Source organism: Eleutherodactylus coqui, chromosome 13 (genome assembly GCF_035609145.1).
Source record: "Eleutherodactylus coqui strain aEleCoq1 chromosome 13, aEleCoq1.hap1, whole genome shotgun sequence".
In the NCBI taxonomy this organism is placed as follows: domain Eukaryota; kingdom Metazoa; phylum Chordata; class Amphibia; order Anura; family Eleutherodactylidae; genus Eleutherodactylus; species Eleutherodactylus coqui.
The window spans coordinates 30060689-30076389 of record NC_089849.1 but is presented as its reverse complement, the minus strand read 5'-3'; the positions used below and the strand labels follow the sequence as shown (position 1 = coordinate 30076389).

At 45.8% G+C, this 15701-nt stretch overlaps 1 protein-coding gene across 2 annotated transcripts in view; it reads right to left on the bottom strand.

Moving 5' to 3' along the window:
• Positions 1 to 14275, bottom strand: part of GJC1 (gap junction protein gamma 1) — a 41478-nt gene extending 27203 nt beyond the window's left edge. For both annotated transcript variants that reach the window (XM_066586381.1, XM_066586382.1), the window contains exon 1: positions 14154 to 14275. The gene's annotated coding sequence lies outside the window, so the exon portion shown is untranslated. The remainder of the gene's footprint in view (positions 1 to 14153) is intronic.
• Positions 14276 to 15701: the final 1426 nt, after the last annotated feature.

Genomic DNA, 15701 nt, shown 5'->3' with positions numbered 1-15701 from the left:
AAAAATGGTAGGCTCATTGGTTGGGAAGGTCGCTACTGAATCCCTTTACTGGAAAGGCAAAGCTCGTCCCTAATATTTACACTCTCAATTGTCTGTAAAGCACTATATCTTAACCATCTACAGACAAATTAAAAACAGAAAAGACCATATTTTATGTAGTAAGGAAAAAATATAACAGCTGTTCATACTGATAAATGGTACTGGTATGATGTTTTAAGGAGTACTTTTCAATAAAGCAGAGGTTCTTTTACAGCATTTTCATATATGACAAATTTCGGTGCAAATCTGCAGCAGGATTTGTAGCAAGTTTTACACAATGCAGATGTTACCATGAGGCCGGTCAGGGACCCTGGGTGGCAGTGGCGCGGTTCGCCGCAGTGTTCTGGGACGACGTTGTGCCCACGTCATCCCAGGTTGGTTGGGCGAGCGGCGGCGCAGTGCTCCAGTGTGCAGGCATGGCATGTGGCACGCGCAGCTGTGCGCGCACGTCTGCCTATGAGAGGAGCGCGCGCTCTAGCTCTGAGTTATAGTGGCTGGCGGGGAGGTCCGGTCAGCCGGCTAGATTGGCCTCCGCCAAAGGGGTGGGGACTCCTGAATATAGTCTGGCAGCTGCTGATAGCAGTTGCCAGTTATTGGTTCTGTTTCCTGTGTGTTTGACCTCGGTCCTGTTCCAGTGGAAGTTACCCTGTCCCGATCCAGCTCTGCCTGTGTTCTGTGGTTTCCTTTCCTGTTGGTTATTCCATCTGCCTAGCCTGTCAGTACTAGTGAGTAGTCACCTGCATAGGTACAGTGGTTCCTTCCTGTCCTGCCACTAGGCAGCGTTCTCGAAAATGGCCCATTTTGTTGCTCTGAAAAAATTACCGTCTGCCGCTGAATTAGTGAAGGTTTTCATTAGAGAGATACGATTGCACGGAATACCGGTCAATATAGTTTCGGATCGGGGGGGTGCAATTCGTGGCCCGATTTTGGAGGGCCTTCTGTAAAAACTTGGGAACCTCTGTCGTTCTCATCAGCGTTTCATTCGCAGACGAATGGGCAAACGGAATGTAAAAATCAAAACATAGTACAATACTTTCGTCTTTTTGGGGGCGAGAGGGTCAGTCGGTGGGTAGAGTTATTACCCTTGGCCGAATTTGCCATAAATAATTGTATCAGTTCTGCGACGGGGGTGTCACCTTTCTTCTGTGTGTTCGGTCGGCATCCCCGATTCCTGACACATTTCAGCACCTACAGTTTGTCCCGTGGTTGATGTTGTTACTAGTGAGTTGCGGGAGGTCTGGAATGGTGTACACAAGAACCTGGAGGAAGCAAGTGGTCGTATGCAACTACGTAATTGTAAATGTCCACTGCTTCGGAGCCATTTCAGGTCGGACAGAAGGTCTATCTGTCCACGAATAATTTAAAATTAAAGTTCCCCTCGGTAAAGCTTGTGCCGCGTTTTATCGGTCCCTTTGCCATAACGCGAGTCATTAATCCTCTAGCCCATGAGTTGGATTTACCGGGTTCTTGGAGGGGACATAGGGTGTTTCATAAATCCCTTTTGAAGTTGTTTATCCCTCCGGGCTATCTCCAGGAAGGGACATTGGCGTGGGTGAATGTCAGGGAGCCCCATGCCGTGCGTACCTGTGCATCCCACTAGTACTGTAACAGCAGATTTTAGTGTGGATCTGCACCAAAATCCACGTCAAAATCTATACAACTTGGTGCAGATTTTGACGAGGATCCATAACAGATTTCATCTTTTTTGTTGCAGAGGTGAGGTCTGCTCTGGATTTACATCAAAACCTGAACCAGTTCTGCTACATGTAAGGGCTTATTCTGACGTGCATTTAACGGCCAGGTTTTCACGCCCGGCCGATCTACGCTGTCTCTCTGCAGGGCGAGGCGGTGGGCCAGACTGGGAGCAGTGCACTAAGCTTCCACCCCCTCCCCGTTATTTGCAATGTTAGGGGGCAGGGTGGGCCTTAATTCCACCCCCTCTCATTGCAAACAGTGGAGGGGGGGGGGGGGGGGAGGGAAGCTCAGTGCACTGCTCCTAGCCTGGCCTGCCTTCTCCCCGTGCAGAGAGAGAGCGTATATCGACCGGGCATGAAAACCCGGCCGATATACGCACACCGGAATAAGCCCTGAGGGTGGAATTCACAGCTGAATTTCACTTCTAAAAACCAAGCTGGAATTCTGATGAGGAGAATCTCATTTTCTGCGAGTTTCCATGTAAAGAAGTGGTATGTCACTTCCTAAGGTCTTCACACATGTGAGAAAAACCATGTTTTTTTAGCGATGCGAGAGTAGTGAAAATGCAGAACTATGAAACCAATGATTTTCAATGGTTTCAATGCATCACAAAGCATAAACTTACAATTTTTGTGCGATGTGTTTTTTTTTTTTTTTTAAGGAAACTGACACTTGCGAAGCCCCTCCAAAACCCGCAGCTACGATTTTCCAGCAGAGTTCTCACGGATTTTCGAAACGGCCAATCCTCGAGAATGCCGCTGGAAATCCGTCCCGTGTGAACCCAGTTCTTGCAAACAAAACATATAAGAGAAAAAAAATCACAAGTGGCAGTGATTTTGCGAGAAAAAGCAGCGCTGATGCTCACAAATCACGGCAATATCCCAATCTCCTTTGTGAAGGAGCCCTTTATGTAGAAATGTGATTTTCCAAGACAGAATCCACATTCAGATTTTACCCATTGAAAGGCCAAATGTGCAAAAAAAAGCAGCAGCAAAAAGCCTTGTGTTTTGAAGCAGTTTTTAGAGGCGAACTTCACACTGAAAATTCCAAGTTGAATTCTGCTGTCTGAGGTTTTTGGCATGGAATTTGTCCTTCGTTTCTGCGTTGGGATTCCACAAGCGGATTTTACCCATCGACAGGGCAAATTCTGTGCCCTAATCCACGCTAAAAACAATGGCTGAAAGCAGCGGATTTTGAAGCTTTTTTTAGTTGGAATTCGTCACAGGAAACTCTGCGGCAATTCCCTAATTCATCTTCCCATGACTTGAGAGCTCATGCTCCCATCAGCCAAAAACTTTGGTCTAGAGCAGCATTCCCAACTCCAGTCTCCGAGGCATCCCCCAACAGGTCAGGTTATCTGGATTTCCTCAGTATTTCACAAATGATGTACTTATTGTCACAGTGCCTCAGACGCTGCCACACCTGTTGGGATGTCTTGATGAGTGGAGTTAAGAAAGACTGGTCTACAGACATGTAGTTCTCCAGCAGACTGTATGCAACTGACCAACATCGAGGTCAATCTTGAATAAACTTGGCTTCAATCACCTATGAGAAAATATGCACACAGATGCATTGATGGAAATGAGTGACATCTTACCAAAGGGGATGCAAGATTGGTCGGTCCATCCATCCCAAATTCACATTGCCTATGCTAGTTTGTCATGAATGCACACACTCCTCTGTATGATCACACCCAATGCAGTCTGTGTTACACACTGACAAAATTTGTATTAAACAAAAACGCAGAACATTTCCTAGTGGAAATCAGGGCTGAACCGAGCCTCTGACACTGATGTGAACGAACCCTTATTTTTGTTTTTTCTTTAGCTATAAGTCTGTGGCCGACAAATTCTAAGCATATACCGTGGTAGGCTGCCTTCACACAAACAGTCAATGCTGCAGAATCTCCAGTAGAACGCAAGTGAATGAAATGTGATAAATCTTCACATATTGCACTTTTTTTCTGCTGCGGTAAAGCATGAAATTTGAAGCCCTGCGGTTTAGAAATCTGGAACATGTCCATTTATGTTGTGGAAACTGCGTCTTCTGCGGATTTTTTGCCATGAGGCTGGGTTCACACGGGACAGATTTGCTGCAGAATTTCCGTGCGGATTGTCCGCACGTAAATTCCACATGCGGCTCCTAATCCCGGGATTAGACAGCAAAGTGGATGAGATTTTGCAAAAATCTCGTCTACAAATCCGACCTAACTGTGCCGAAATGGCCATGCGGCGCGGATATTACATACGCAGCATGTCAAATTTTTTTTTCCCCGCAGCAGAAATGCAGGCTGCGAAGCCCCTCCAAAACCCGCAGCTGCGATTTGCCTGCAAAATTCTCGCAGATTTTCGGTGTGGCCAATCCTCAAGAATGCCACTGGAAATCCACCCTGTGTGAACGCAGCCTAAGAGTTCAATGGTTAAACGTAAAATAAAGTCCACACCATAATCCGCAAATAGAGTTTTGTTTCAGTTTATAAAGCTTTTTTGCAGTGGAAGCGCTTTGAATCAGCTTAAAAATCTGGGTTTATTAATAAAGTTTACTAGTGTGACCTCAGAAGCAGCAGCCACTACTACCATGTCACAAAAACAACACACTCTGCAGTTGAAAATTAGCACATAAAAACACAACTATGGCTGGTTTCACACGGGCGAGAAACTTGCATGAGATTTGTGTGTTGCGAGGCGCGCAAATCTCCCGTGAACATGATCCCGATTCTTTTGAGTGGAGTCATATATATGAGCGATGCAGGGGGAACACTTAAAAAAACATTTCTGCATGTCCTATCTTTTCGTGTTCCTCAGGACGCATTGCCCATAGTTTTCAATGGGACAGTAAAATACATTGCACACCGTGCACACGACTGCGATGTAAGGTTTCCCATTGAAAACAATGGGAAACACATGCCGATTCTCGTTCGAGAGCATCACTACCTCACAGAACTGATGGGAGGCATTTTGGCCAGAAAAACGACTCACATCAGCATGAAAATACACACTGGCAAGCGTGATATCGGGTCAAGTTTCTTGGCCAAATACGCCACCGACAGGCAAGTGCGCTATGTATACAAATCCTGCACATCTCGTTAAGGTCACTCTCGCACAGGCGCTTGTAAAAATGTTGCGTTTAGCACAGCGTTTACTGAGTTTTCAGCTGCGTTGACATGCGTTTTTGACAGCGTTTGACTGAGTTTTCAGCACAGTTATAAAAACAGAACAGTATGAAAATAGAACAGACAGCACTTGAAAAACGCAGAGTTAAAAACGCTGCATTTTAGCACGTCTGAGAAGCCCCATTAAAATCAATGGCAGCATTTGACAGTGTTTAGCGATGCGCTAAAAACGCAGCGTTAAAGGCTGGGGAAAATGTATGCGTTAGAGTGACATAAGGTTATGTTTACAAGGGACGGAAATGCTGTGGAATATTTGGCAGCCTCTAGTAAGCGCAGCACCAATGGTCAAGTGATGCCACTTCCACATCACCTGACCAGCGGTGCTGGGCGAAGTACGCTGACAGCGGAAGACTTCCGGGGTAAGTGCTGTCTTCTGAATTCAGCTACTTGTATGCAAGCTGATTTTGAACCAAAATCCACATCAACGCCGCAGATTTTTAACTGTTTTGGATGTGGAAATGCAGCGGAATTTGACGTGCAATTTCTGCTGCAGGCATTCCACAGCATTTCCACCCCATGTAAACATACCCCAAGGCCGCCTGCGGACGGGCGGAAATTCCGCGGCGGGATTTCCCGCGGAATTCCCGCCCCTGGAAGCTGCCATAGGATTGCGTTAACGCAATGCTATGTAGACGGGCGTGCGAAATCTCGCACGGTAAACAAATCACAGCATGCTCTATTTCTGTGCACAGAAACAGAAATGTCACTCACCGGCCGCCGGCTCCGCTCTGCGCATGCACCAGCTGCCGGCACATGAAAGAGCCGGGGCCGTGGCACCAGGTGTCACGCTGCTCTCTGCAGACGCTCTGGTCGGGTCCCATTGTGAGAATTCTCGCAGCCGGATCCGACCCAGCCGTCTGCAGGCGGCCTAAAGCCACTCACACACACCACTTTTTACCACGGTGTCTCGAGCGCCGAGCTAACCGTGGTAAAACTCTTCCATGGATTTTAATGGGGCTTCTCGGACATGCACTCAAATGTGGTGTTTGTAACGCCGTGATTTTAAAACACTGCCTGTTCTATTTTTCCCCGTGTTCATGTTTAATGCACCCCATCACCCATCACAGTGCTGTGACATGCATTCAAAAATACTGCTCGAAATCATAGTAAAATTCTGCGGTTCCGAGCTTTGTTTAACTGAACGTTTGTATGAGAGTGGCTAACTTGATCCATCTCCAGAAACGCAACAAATACCACAGTAGATCTTCAGTGGCTGAAACGACCTGTGTTTAGATAACTATATAGGTCCGAGTCTAAGAGCAAATGAAAAAAAGAAAAAAAAGTTGACTAACAAAGGCAACCCCTTTAAGAGACTGCAAAGAGTGACTACCTCTGCAGAGACCAGTACACCTGCATGTAAAAACAGATGGCCTACGGATTTCCACGAGGTTCCACAAAATGTTTCGCTGCCCCTACTGTGATAATGAAGAAGATTCAAATGATTCAAATGACAGCTGGTCAAAATGTTCAATCTAATGCGTCTCAGACCATACTAATGGGAAAACTTACCAAACCTAATGCTAAAAAATGAAGGATATGCTTATAGCAATCACTCAGGTTCCTGATCGCATTTTTAAAAAGGCTTCTGAACAATGATAGCTAAATCAGTTGCTATTTACAAATCCTCTATTTCTACTTACACCAGATTTGAGAAAAATTCACCTGACAGACCAAATCACAAGTTTTCAGTGATTGAACATACACGTTGCAAATCCTGGGAAACCCCTTTCGGTTATAGTATAAAAAAATGTTGTAAAAGCTGAAACATTGTCAGCAGAGAAGATGATACATTCAGTCTGTTCTTTTAAGCCACAACTATATTTAAAGGGGTTGTCTCACGCCGAAACTTTTTTTTTTTATTCAATAGGCCCCCCGTTCGGCGCGAGACAAACCCAAGGGATGGGTTAAAAAAAAAAAAAAGTTTATTACTTACCCGAATCCCCGCGCTGCGGCGACTTCTTTCTTCCTTTACCAAGATGACCGCCGGGATCTTCACCCATGATGCACCATGGGCTCTGTGCGGTCCATTGCCGATTCCAGCCTCCTGATTGGCTGGAATCGGGACACGTGACGGGGCGGAGCTACGAGGACCAGCTCTCCGGCACGAGCGGCCCCATTCACCAGGGAGAAGACCGGACTGCGCAAGCACGTCTAAAAACGTCAGAAGACAGCGAATTTAGACGGATCCATGGCGACGGGGACGCTAGCAACGGAGCAGGTAAGTGAATAACTTCTGTATGGCTCATATTTAATGCACGATGTATATTACAAAGTGCATTAATATGGCCATACAGAAGTGTATAACCCCACTTGATTTCACGAGACAACCCCTTTAAGAAGAGATTTGTATTTAACAAAACCAAGTTCAACTTTATACCGGGTTACTTTCACACAGCAGCATTTGGGCCAGTATTAATCAGTGTTTATAAGCCAAATCTAGGAGTGGAATCTATACAAAGAAAAACTATACTGTAAAGATTTGCACATCTCCCATGTTTTAGGCCCACTCCTCGTTTTTGGCTCACAATGATTCAGGATTCTGAACAGAATACTGATGTACAGTGATAATTGGCGAATCTAATCTGGCATAGCTTTAAACTGTCTTCAACTGCTAATCGTAACGAATGGCCCATCATGATCTTGGCAACATGTATAAGGGTATGTCCACAAGAGATTTATTGTCCATAGTGGAAAACCTGCAGCGCATCCACAGCAGAATCTCTGTGCACACATCAATCTAACCAGCCTGCCAAAAACCAGCCCTAGTTATTACACAAATATTAGAGACCTGATATAGATCCTTGACAACCCCACGTTCTATACCCGCTGTTTGTTACCCCTTCCCAGTACTCTACAAGAGTACGATGCTATATTAAAATTTACAGTAGTTCAAGGTAATAAGTGGCCCCCTACACGGGGAGTTAAGAAGGTTGTACGCCAGAACTTTATGGAAAAAACGTTGAAACTAAAAAATCTGTACATTTTGTGCAAATTTTAAAGTGCATTTGCCATAGAACTTAAAAATCTGTACTGAGATTCAATTCACGCTGCAGTTTTTTTCCAAAGCATGCAGATGAGATTTCTTGAATCTAATTTATATAAATTGTACAATAAAATGTTGCAGTGTTTACACTACAATTAGGGATATTCTAAGGCCAAATTCACATGAGTACCAAAGCTCGTCCCTGTTGCGTCTGCAAAAAAGAGAGGAGTGCTTTTCCATCCATGTATGACGCTCATACGTGGTCCAAATGTCCATTTTTTACTTTAGTATGTCATTGTTTATTGAGTCTGAAGTGGTTATGACAATGAAACTAACCCAAAACGAAGCACTAGAGCTAGTGCTGCCAGTACCAGTGAAAACCTTCACAGAGCTGTGCCGGGCAGTATAGGCATCCACACAATGGCCACAGGACTGGAAAAGATCTTCATCCCTCTACCAAAGAAAGGCGACTCCCAGAATTTTTCCAACTACTGAACAATAACCCGCATACCGCATTCAAGCAAGATCCTTCTTAATATTATACAGGAAAGACTGAGATCAGTAGTTGCTGCGGCGCCCCCTGATGCGCAGGCAGGAATCGTTGAGGACACGGCACCCGCAACCTTATTGCAAACCTGCGATGGACCATGGAAAAAAACTCTAGAATATCAAAAGAATATCTTCATGTGCTTCATTGACTACATCAAGACCTTTGACTGCGTCAACTATGACAAGCTATGGCGCCCCCTGCAAGAGCCGGGCGTATCGGCACATCTAGTCAAGCTGATAAAATCACTTTATACAAATCAAGAAGCCGCTGTGAGAACAAAGTATGGGGACACAGATGGTTTGGGATTGGCAAAGGCGTCCGACAGGGCTGCATCCTCTCACCCTTCTTGTATAACCTATATGCAAAAGTGATCATGCGGAAAATGGACCTACAGTGTTTCCCTGAAAATAAGACTCATATTTTTGCCCCAAAAGATGCACTGTGTCTTATTTTTGGGGGAGGGGGTGACGGTACACGACTTATACTCACCTGGTCCACGGTGTCCCGATGCCTCGCGATGGTCTCCGGCGGCGCTGCGGTGTCCTCCGCTCTGACATCTCAGCTTATTCCTGGTGACGGGCCTTTGAATACCCCGCCTCCAACAAAGGGAACGCTGTGATTGGATCGAGTGCCAGCCAATCACAGCCAGCGCTCGATGAGCCAATCACAGCCACTCAGTGAATGACATCATACCAAATGATGCATCATACCATGCTTTTCTGCCTTACATAATAAAAAAATATAAAAAGGATGGAAATGTGTACTTTACTTTTTATATTAGAGTCAATGAAAAACTTGGAAAAGTATGGCTGTAGGTTTATAAACATTTAACAACTTGCTGATAAAAGTCTTAAAAGGGAAAAAAAGCGCTCAACCACAAAACGTTAAGAGTGATGAAGTGCGGTAGATGGGAAGATCTAGCAACAAGACTGCCATAAGTGGAGCCAGTGCAGACACATGGATGAAGCAGACTTGGGGAGAAAGTCAGGTCAGGATTGGTTTAGTGTAAGGTATCATGCCTGCAGTGAGAACAGCAAGGGAGCCAAGATGGCTCAGGTAGCAAGCCCAGGGGCCGGGGCTACAAGTTTATAATGCTTTGTGTGCAGCAGGTGAATAAGTAAAAAGTGGGCAAGCCCGTCCTTGGGGAATAAAAGTTGGAGGCCGTGGAAGGTGACAGTGCCGTGATTGGCATCAGGCTCCCAACGTATTCCCTATAAATAAGGCGTGGCATTACGGCCCTCGCAATCCTTCTGAAAACCCCTGAATGCGAGGAGATTTCGCATGGAAACAGCCTCACATCCCTGTTAGGTTGAAGGAATCCACCATAGCGAGGAGAGGGGGAGGCAAAGCCACAGGAATCTCCTAGAGATCTCCCCTGGGGCATCCCCAAGAGCAGTGCTAGAGGGGGTTCTCATAGTGATTCCTCTCTAGCCAAGAGAGGGGGCAGGGCTAGAGGGTGGATCCTTCTCGCCCTGCCCCCTCTCTTGGTTAGAGAGGAATCACATTTTTCTCACCAGTGTGAAGGAGACTTAAAGGGGTTGTCCCGCGGCAGCAAGTGGGTCTATACACTTCTGTATGGCCATATTAATGCACTTTGTAATATACATTGTGCATTAATTATGAGCCATACAGAAGTTATAAAAAGTTTTATACTTACCTGCTCCGTTGCTGGCGTCCTCGTCTCCATGGTGCCGACTAATTTTCGCCCTCCGATGGCCAAATTAGCCGCGCTTGCGCAGTCCGGGTCTTCTCCTGTCTTCTATGGAGCCGCTCGTGCAGAATGCAGGCTCCGTGTAGCTCCGCCCCGTCACGTGCCGATTCCAGCCAATCAGGAGGCTGGAATCGGCAATGGACCGCACAGAAGAGCTGCGGTCCACGGAGACAGAGGATCCCGGCGGCCATCTTCAGCGGTAAGTATTGAAGTCACCGGAGCGCGGGGATTAAGGTAAGCGCTCCGGTAAGCTTTCTTTACCTCCCTGCATCGGGGTTGTCTCGCGCCGACCGGGGGGGGGGGGGGGTTTAAAAAAAAAAAAACCCGTTTCGGCGCGGGACAACCCCTTTAACCCTTTAAGGATATGGCCTATTTTGGGGACCAAACGATTTTTGGTAAATTTTCATCTCCATTTTTCAAAAGCCGTACCTTTTTTATTTTTCCGTCGACGCGGCCGTATGAGGGCTTGTTGTTTGCGTGGCGAACTGTAGTTTTTATCACGGCAATTTTTTTGTACCTAGACTATATTGTAAAACTTATTATTTTTTTATGATAGTAGGGAAAGAAAACGCCTCAATTCTGCCAGAGATTTTTTTTAAAGTGTTAATTATGCAGCATAAATGACACACTACATTTTTTTCTGCGGGTCGCTAAGGTTACAAAAAATACCAAAATTCGAAATTTTTTTTGGTTTTTCCACTTTTCTGTAATAAAAACCCTTTTTTGGAAATTTTATTTTCTAAATCGCTGCATTCAAAGTCCTATAACTTATTTTTTCATTGGACGGAGCTCTGTGAGGGCTTATTTTTTGCGAGACGAGCTGTAGCTTTTATTGGTATTATTTTGGGGTACATACGTTTATCACTTCTATTGCGTTTTTTGGAGGCAAAATGCTAAAAATTAGCATTTTGCCTCAGTTTTTAGCGTTTTTTGTAAGCTTTTTGCCGCGCAGGATAAAAAGCGTGTTCGATTTATTGTACGGGTCTTTACAGACACGATACCAAATATGCATTTTTTTTCATGCCAATATGTGAAAAAGCATAAAAAAGGGTGTTTTTCCTTTTTAATTTTTGTACATTTTGATTTTTTTTTTACACCATCTTTGTCCGCTCCCATGACGTACCGTTACGTCATGGGGAGGGAAGGGGTTAAGCTACTTTCCAAGAACAGTGTGGTTTTGCAGTCGTTCGCTAAGTGAAGAAGTGGTTAAGGCAGAGGTTAAGGCCTGGTTCCTCCCCTTATTAAGAAAAAAGGGTTTACAGAAAAAAATATATACTTTTTTAATGTAAAAAGACCAAAACAAATGCAAATGTATGGCTATTCTATTAATGTATATTATTTTTTAAATGTACACGTGTTCTTAAAATGGCATACGTTTCTATACGTTTTTTCATGTACATCCAACGTATACATTACACGTACATAAACTCCTAAGGGTATGTCTACATGCGGCGGATTTACTGCAGATTTCCCGACTTTACACAAGAAATACCTGCAGCATTACAGTAGCAGAAATCTGAACGAGATTTTCAAAGTCACGCTGTGGAGAAAGTCCAACCAAAAACTGCGCAGAAATTGACATGCGGTACGAAATTTAAATTCGCAGCATGTCGATTAGCTGCAACGGATTAGTGGTGCAGAATCCACCTCGTCAAATGAGGGGGTCAGCACAGCATCAAGTGGTGCAGATTTTGACCTACGGACTGTCCACTGCCGACATTCAACAACACATTCTCCCAAGTCCAGACATACCCCAAGGCCGGCTCACAGGACCGTACGTAAAAACGCTGCTTGGATTGTACGCAGCATTTTACTGCACGCAGGGCTGCGTTATTGTGCGCGTCTGCCTGTGATTTAACTGTGTATTTTTTGATGTCACAAGCTCCCCCCCCCCCTCTCATGGTGGCATAGCAACCTGCGCAAAAAATGTATTACACGTGCAATTGTGTATTTACTGCGTTCATTTGTTTTTTTAAAACACCCCATTCATTTCAACGGGCGATTTATGTATGAAAAATGCACCTAAACGCTGAAAATAGGACATGCTGCGTGGGGATTTCGCATGCGTAAAATACACGCCGCGAAAACACTCATGTGAGAGGCCCCATTGAAATACATGGAGGTTTAGTTCTGCGTATTTCGCATGCGAGTGTAATACGCAGCAAAATAAGCACGTGAGAGAAAGTGGTTTAAGGGCTTACGCACACGAACGTATATTCGATCCGTGTATTTCACGAATGGCGCATTGCCCCATTATAGACAATTAGGCTATACAGACCGGTGTTCTTTAAGGCCGCCTGCAGACGGGTGGGTCGGATCCGTGAGCCCCGCACAGAAATAGGACATGCCGCAGTTTGTTTGCCGCTCGAAATTTTGCACGGCCAAACCGCGGCCGTCTGCAGATAATTGCGTTTGTTAACGCAATCCTATGTAGGCTTCCAGCGGCGGAAATCCTGCCTCGGAATTTCCGCCCGTGTGCAGGCGGCCTAGCGCAGAGAAAAAAAAAGTGTGGGGAAAAAAAAAAATCCCTGCCCATCCACGCAATATCCACTCCCCTCGGGCCACGGACGTCCATCTGTGTGCTGATGAGTCACGTCCGAGAATATCTGTCACAACTTGCATACAGCGGTGCACGCGCCTTTATGCGATAAGAGATCCGTTAAACACGTCCGCACTTTGTGTCCCATTTACCTGAAGGAACGGGTTTTCTCCACAAATTGAGCCAAAATAGCGCATACAATTTTTTTCCCCCCACGCAAGTCGTTTGCAAAAACCGGCATCCATTGTCACATGACACGGCCGTCAGAGCCGGCCAGGGCTCCATCACACACGGCCGTCAGAGCCGGCCAGGGCTCCATCACACACGGCCGTCAGAGCCGGCCAGGGCTCCATCACACACGGCCGTCAGAGCCGGCCAGGGCTCCATCACACACGGCCGTCAGAGCCGGCCAGGGCTCCATCACACACGGCCGTCAGAGCCGGCCAGGGCTCCATCACACACGGCCGTCAGAGCCGGCCAGGGCTCCATCACACTGCCGATCACCATACCGCTGCGAGAAAATCACGACAAAAAAAAAATAGCGCAATTTTGCTCATAAGACGTTTGGGCGTCAGCGATGGCTTGTCTTGTAAGAACTTCGCTGCCGCTCGCCATTTTCAAGTCAATGGGACTTCAAAAAGTTAATAAAAAAACACAAGTTGGTGCGATGCGATAAAAAGGAGGTTCCAGAGGGAAACACGGGGGATAAAAACAAAAAAACAGAAAGATACAGCAAGGGTTTTTTCTCACAATATCGCATGAGTGAAAAATTGGCAGGAAACAATTAAAAATCACTGGTTTCATAATTCTGCGTTTTCACTCGCATCACACAAAAAAAAAACAACCAAAAACGCGCGGTTGTATCACCAGCGTGAAGGCGCCCTCAGCTTATATTGTAGGTTATATCTGCCATATACAATATCACTTTATATAACATACGACACAAAATAGAAGAGGCTATAATAACTATAATAAAAAAGGTACGTAGGAAATATCACATATGATGTAACAATATACAAGACCGTAACTGCAATATACATGGAAGGGTATACTAAATATCAAATATAGAATATTTCATCACAATGCTATAATGAAGAATATCACAATGTATAAAACACAACACCAAATATCACTATAATATATATATGTGTGTGTGTGATATGGCATATCACACTATATAGGACGCTGCTCCGGTTACCCCCCCATCCCTATGGCATGTAACAGTATATACAGGTGATATCAGTGCCATATAGCATCCTACTGCATATATAATAACTAAGAGTAATTGCTATGTAATAAACCACTTAGACCATCTGCATATATAGAGGATATATAGACTATCAGAGCTTAGACGACGAGTGTTAGGAGGGTCCCCGTCCCACAGGCAGCCTGCAGGCAGGGGGCTGTAGCTGGGAACTTGTGTAACAACTCTGTAAAGTTCTCCATGAAGCTCCCGTTACTCACTCGGACTGGCTCCGGTCACCGGCGGTGTCCATGGGACCTCGAGTCCCGGAGAATGTCCGAACTCCAGCGCTGAAGCTTTCCTCGGCTCCAGCAGCGGAGACCTAGGCGGCGCCCTCTGTCATCCCGGTCCTCCTCCGCCGGCCCCCGCCTCACGGCACGCGCCTCCTCATTGCCTCCTGCTGGCTGCGCGCGGCCGACGTTTCCCGCCCTTTATCTTCTCCGCCAATCAGAAGGCGGCGCGCGGCCCGTGTGGTCTTGTCACTCGACGCCGCTATCATGAGGTGAATATGTCAGCGATCAGAGTGTTCAGCGACCCCCCTGTTAGCACACTATGCAGAGAGGATGTGTACTAATGAGATGGCTGAATGGTATAATATTAATGGTGTACATACAGGGGCGTAGCTAGAGGCTCATGGCCCCCATCCCCCTGACTCTTAGGCTAGCTTACATGGGTAATCGCGATATCGCCGCGAGGAAATTGTGGCAATATCGCAATTTTGCGCATGAGATGTCTGAGCACCAGCGATGCTTTTTTTTCATAAACGCAACACTACCGTTTGCGGTTTTCTCACGAGAAAGACAATAGGCGTTTCTAATGTTAAAATTGCATCACGCAAAAATAAAGTTCGATGTGGTTTGGCTCCATTGGGAAACACGGGCGATAAAAAGAGCAAAACGCGGAAAGATAGGACGTGCCGCAGGTTTTACCCACGCAACATCGCATGAGTGAAAACATCGCAAGTGTGAAGGAAACCATTGAGAAGCATGAGTTTTCGTAATTCTGCATTTTTACACGCTCTCGCATTGCACGATTTTATCGCACGTGAGTGTCCAAGTAGTGGGGACAGCTCTTGTTGTTTGCAGCGGACGATCTGCGCAAAATTCCGCATCAAAACCACAACTGAAAATTGGAAGGGTAAAAATTTCAGCGAATACGCATGAAAACCTGCGTCAAAACCTTCAATGGCGCGGATTTGGACATTTTTTTTCCATTGTGGTTTTGATGTGGAGCTTGGTACTAATTGTCCGCTGTGGACAATCTGCACCATTTCCCGTATTTGGGAACGTACCCCTGGGCCGCTCTCACACACAACTCTCTGTACAGCGTTTACCGCGACGTCTCAAACACTACCGTAAGCGCTGTACAACGCCTCCATTGATTTCAATGGGGCTTTGCAGACTAGCGTTCGAATTCGGCGTTTTATAGCAACGCGGTTTTCGAGAGCGGTCTGCTCTATATTCAGGTGTTTCAGCACTTTTTAGCGCACCTCATCGCCCATTATTATTTCTGCCATTTCTGCATCCAAAAATCTGTCAAAATCCGTACCACTGCTGCAGAGTATGACAAGAAACAAGCCGTGTATCCGCAGCTGTATCCGCAGCTGTATCCGCAGTCATACTACTAGACTGACCCCATGTGCGCTACGCGAACATAAAAGGTTTCCACAGTGCTGGTTGTGAACTCCATAATCTGGTTGGGTGATTATTTAGAGCGTCACTTTGTACTTGGAGCAGATATCTAATATAAAAAGCCTACAGGTCTCTCTC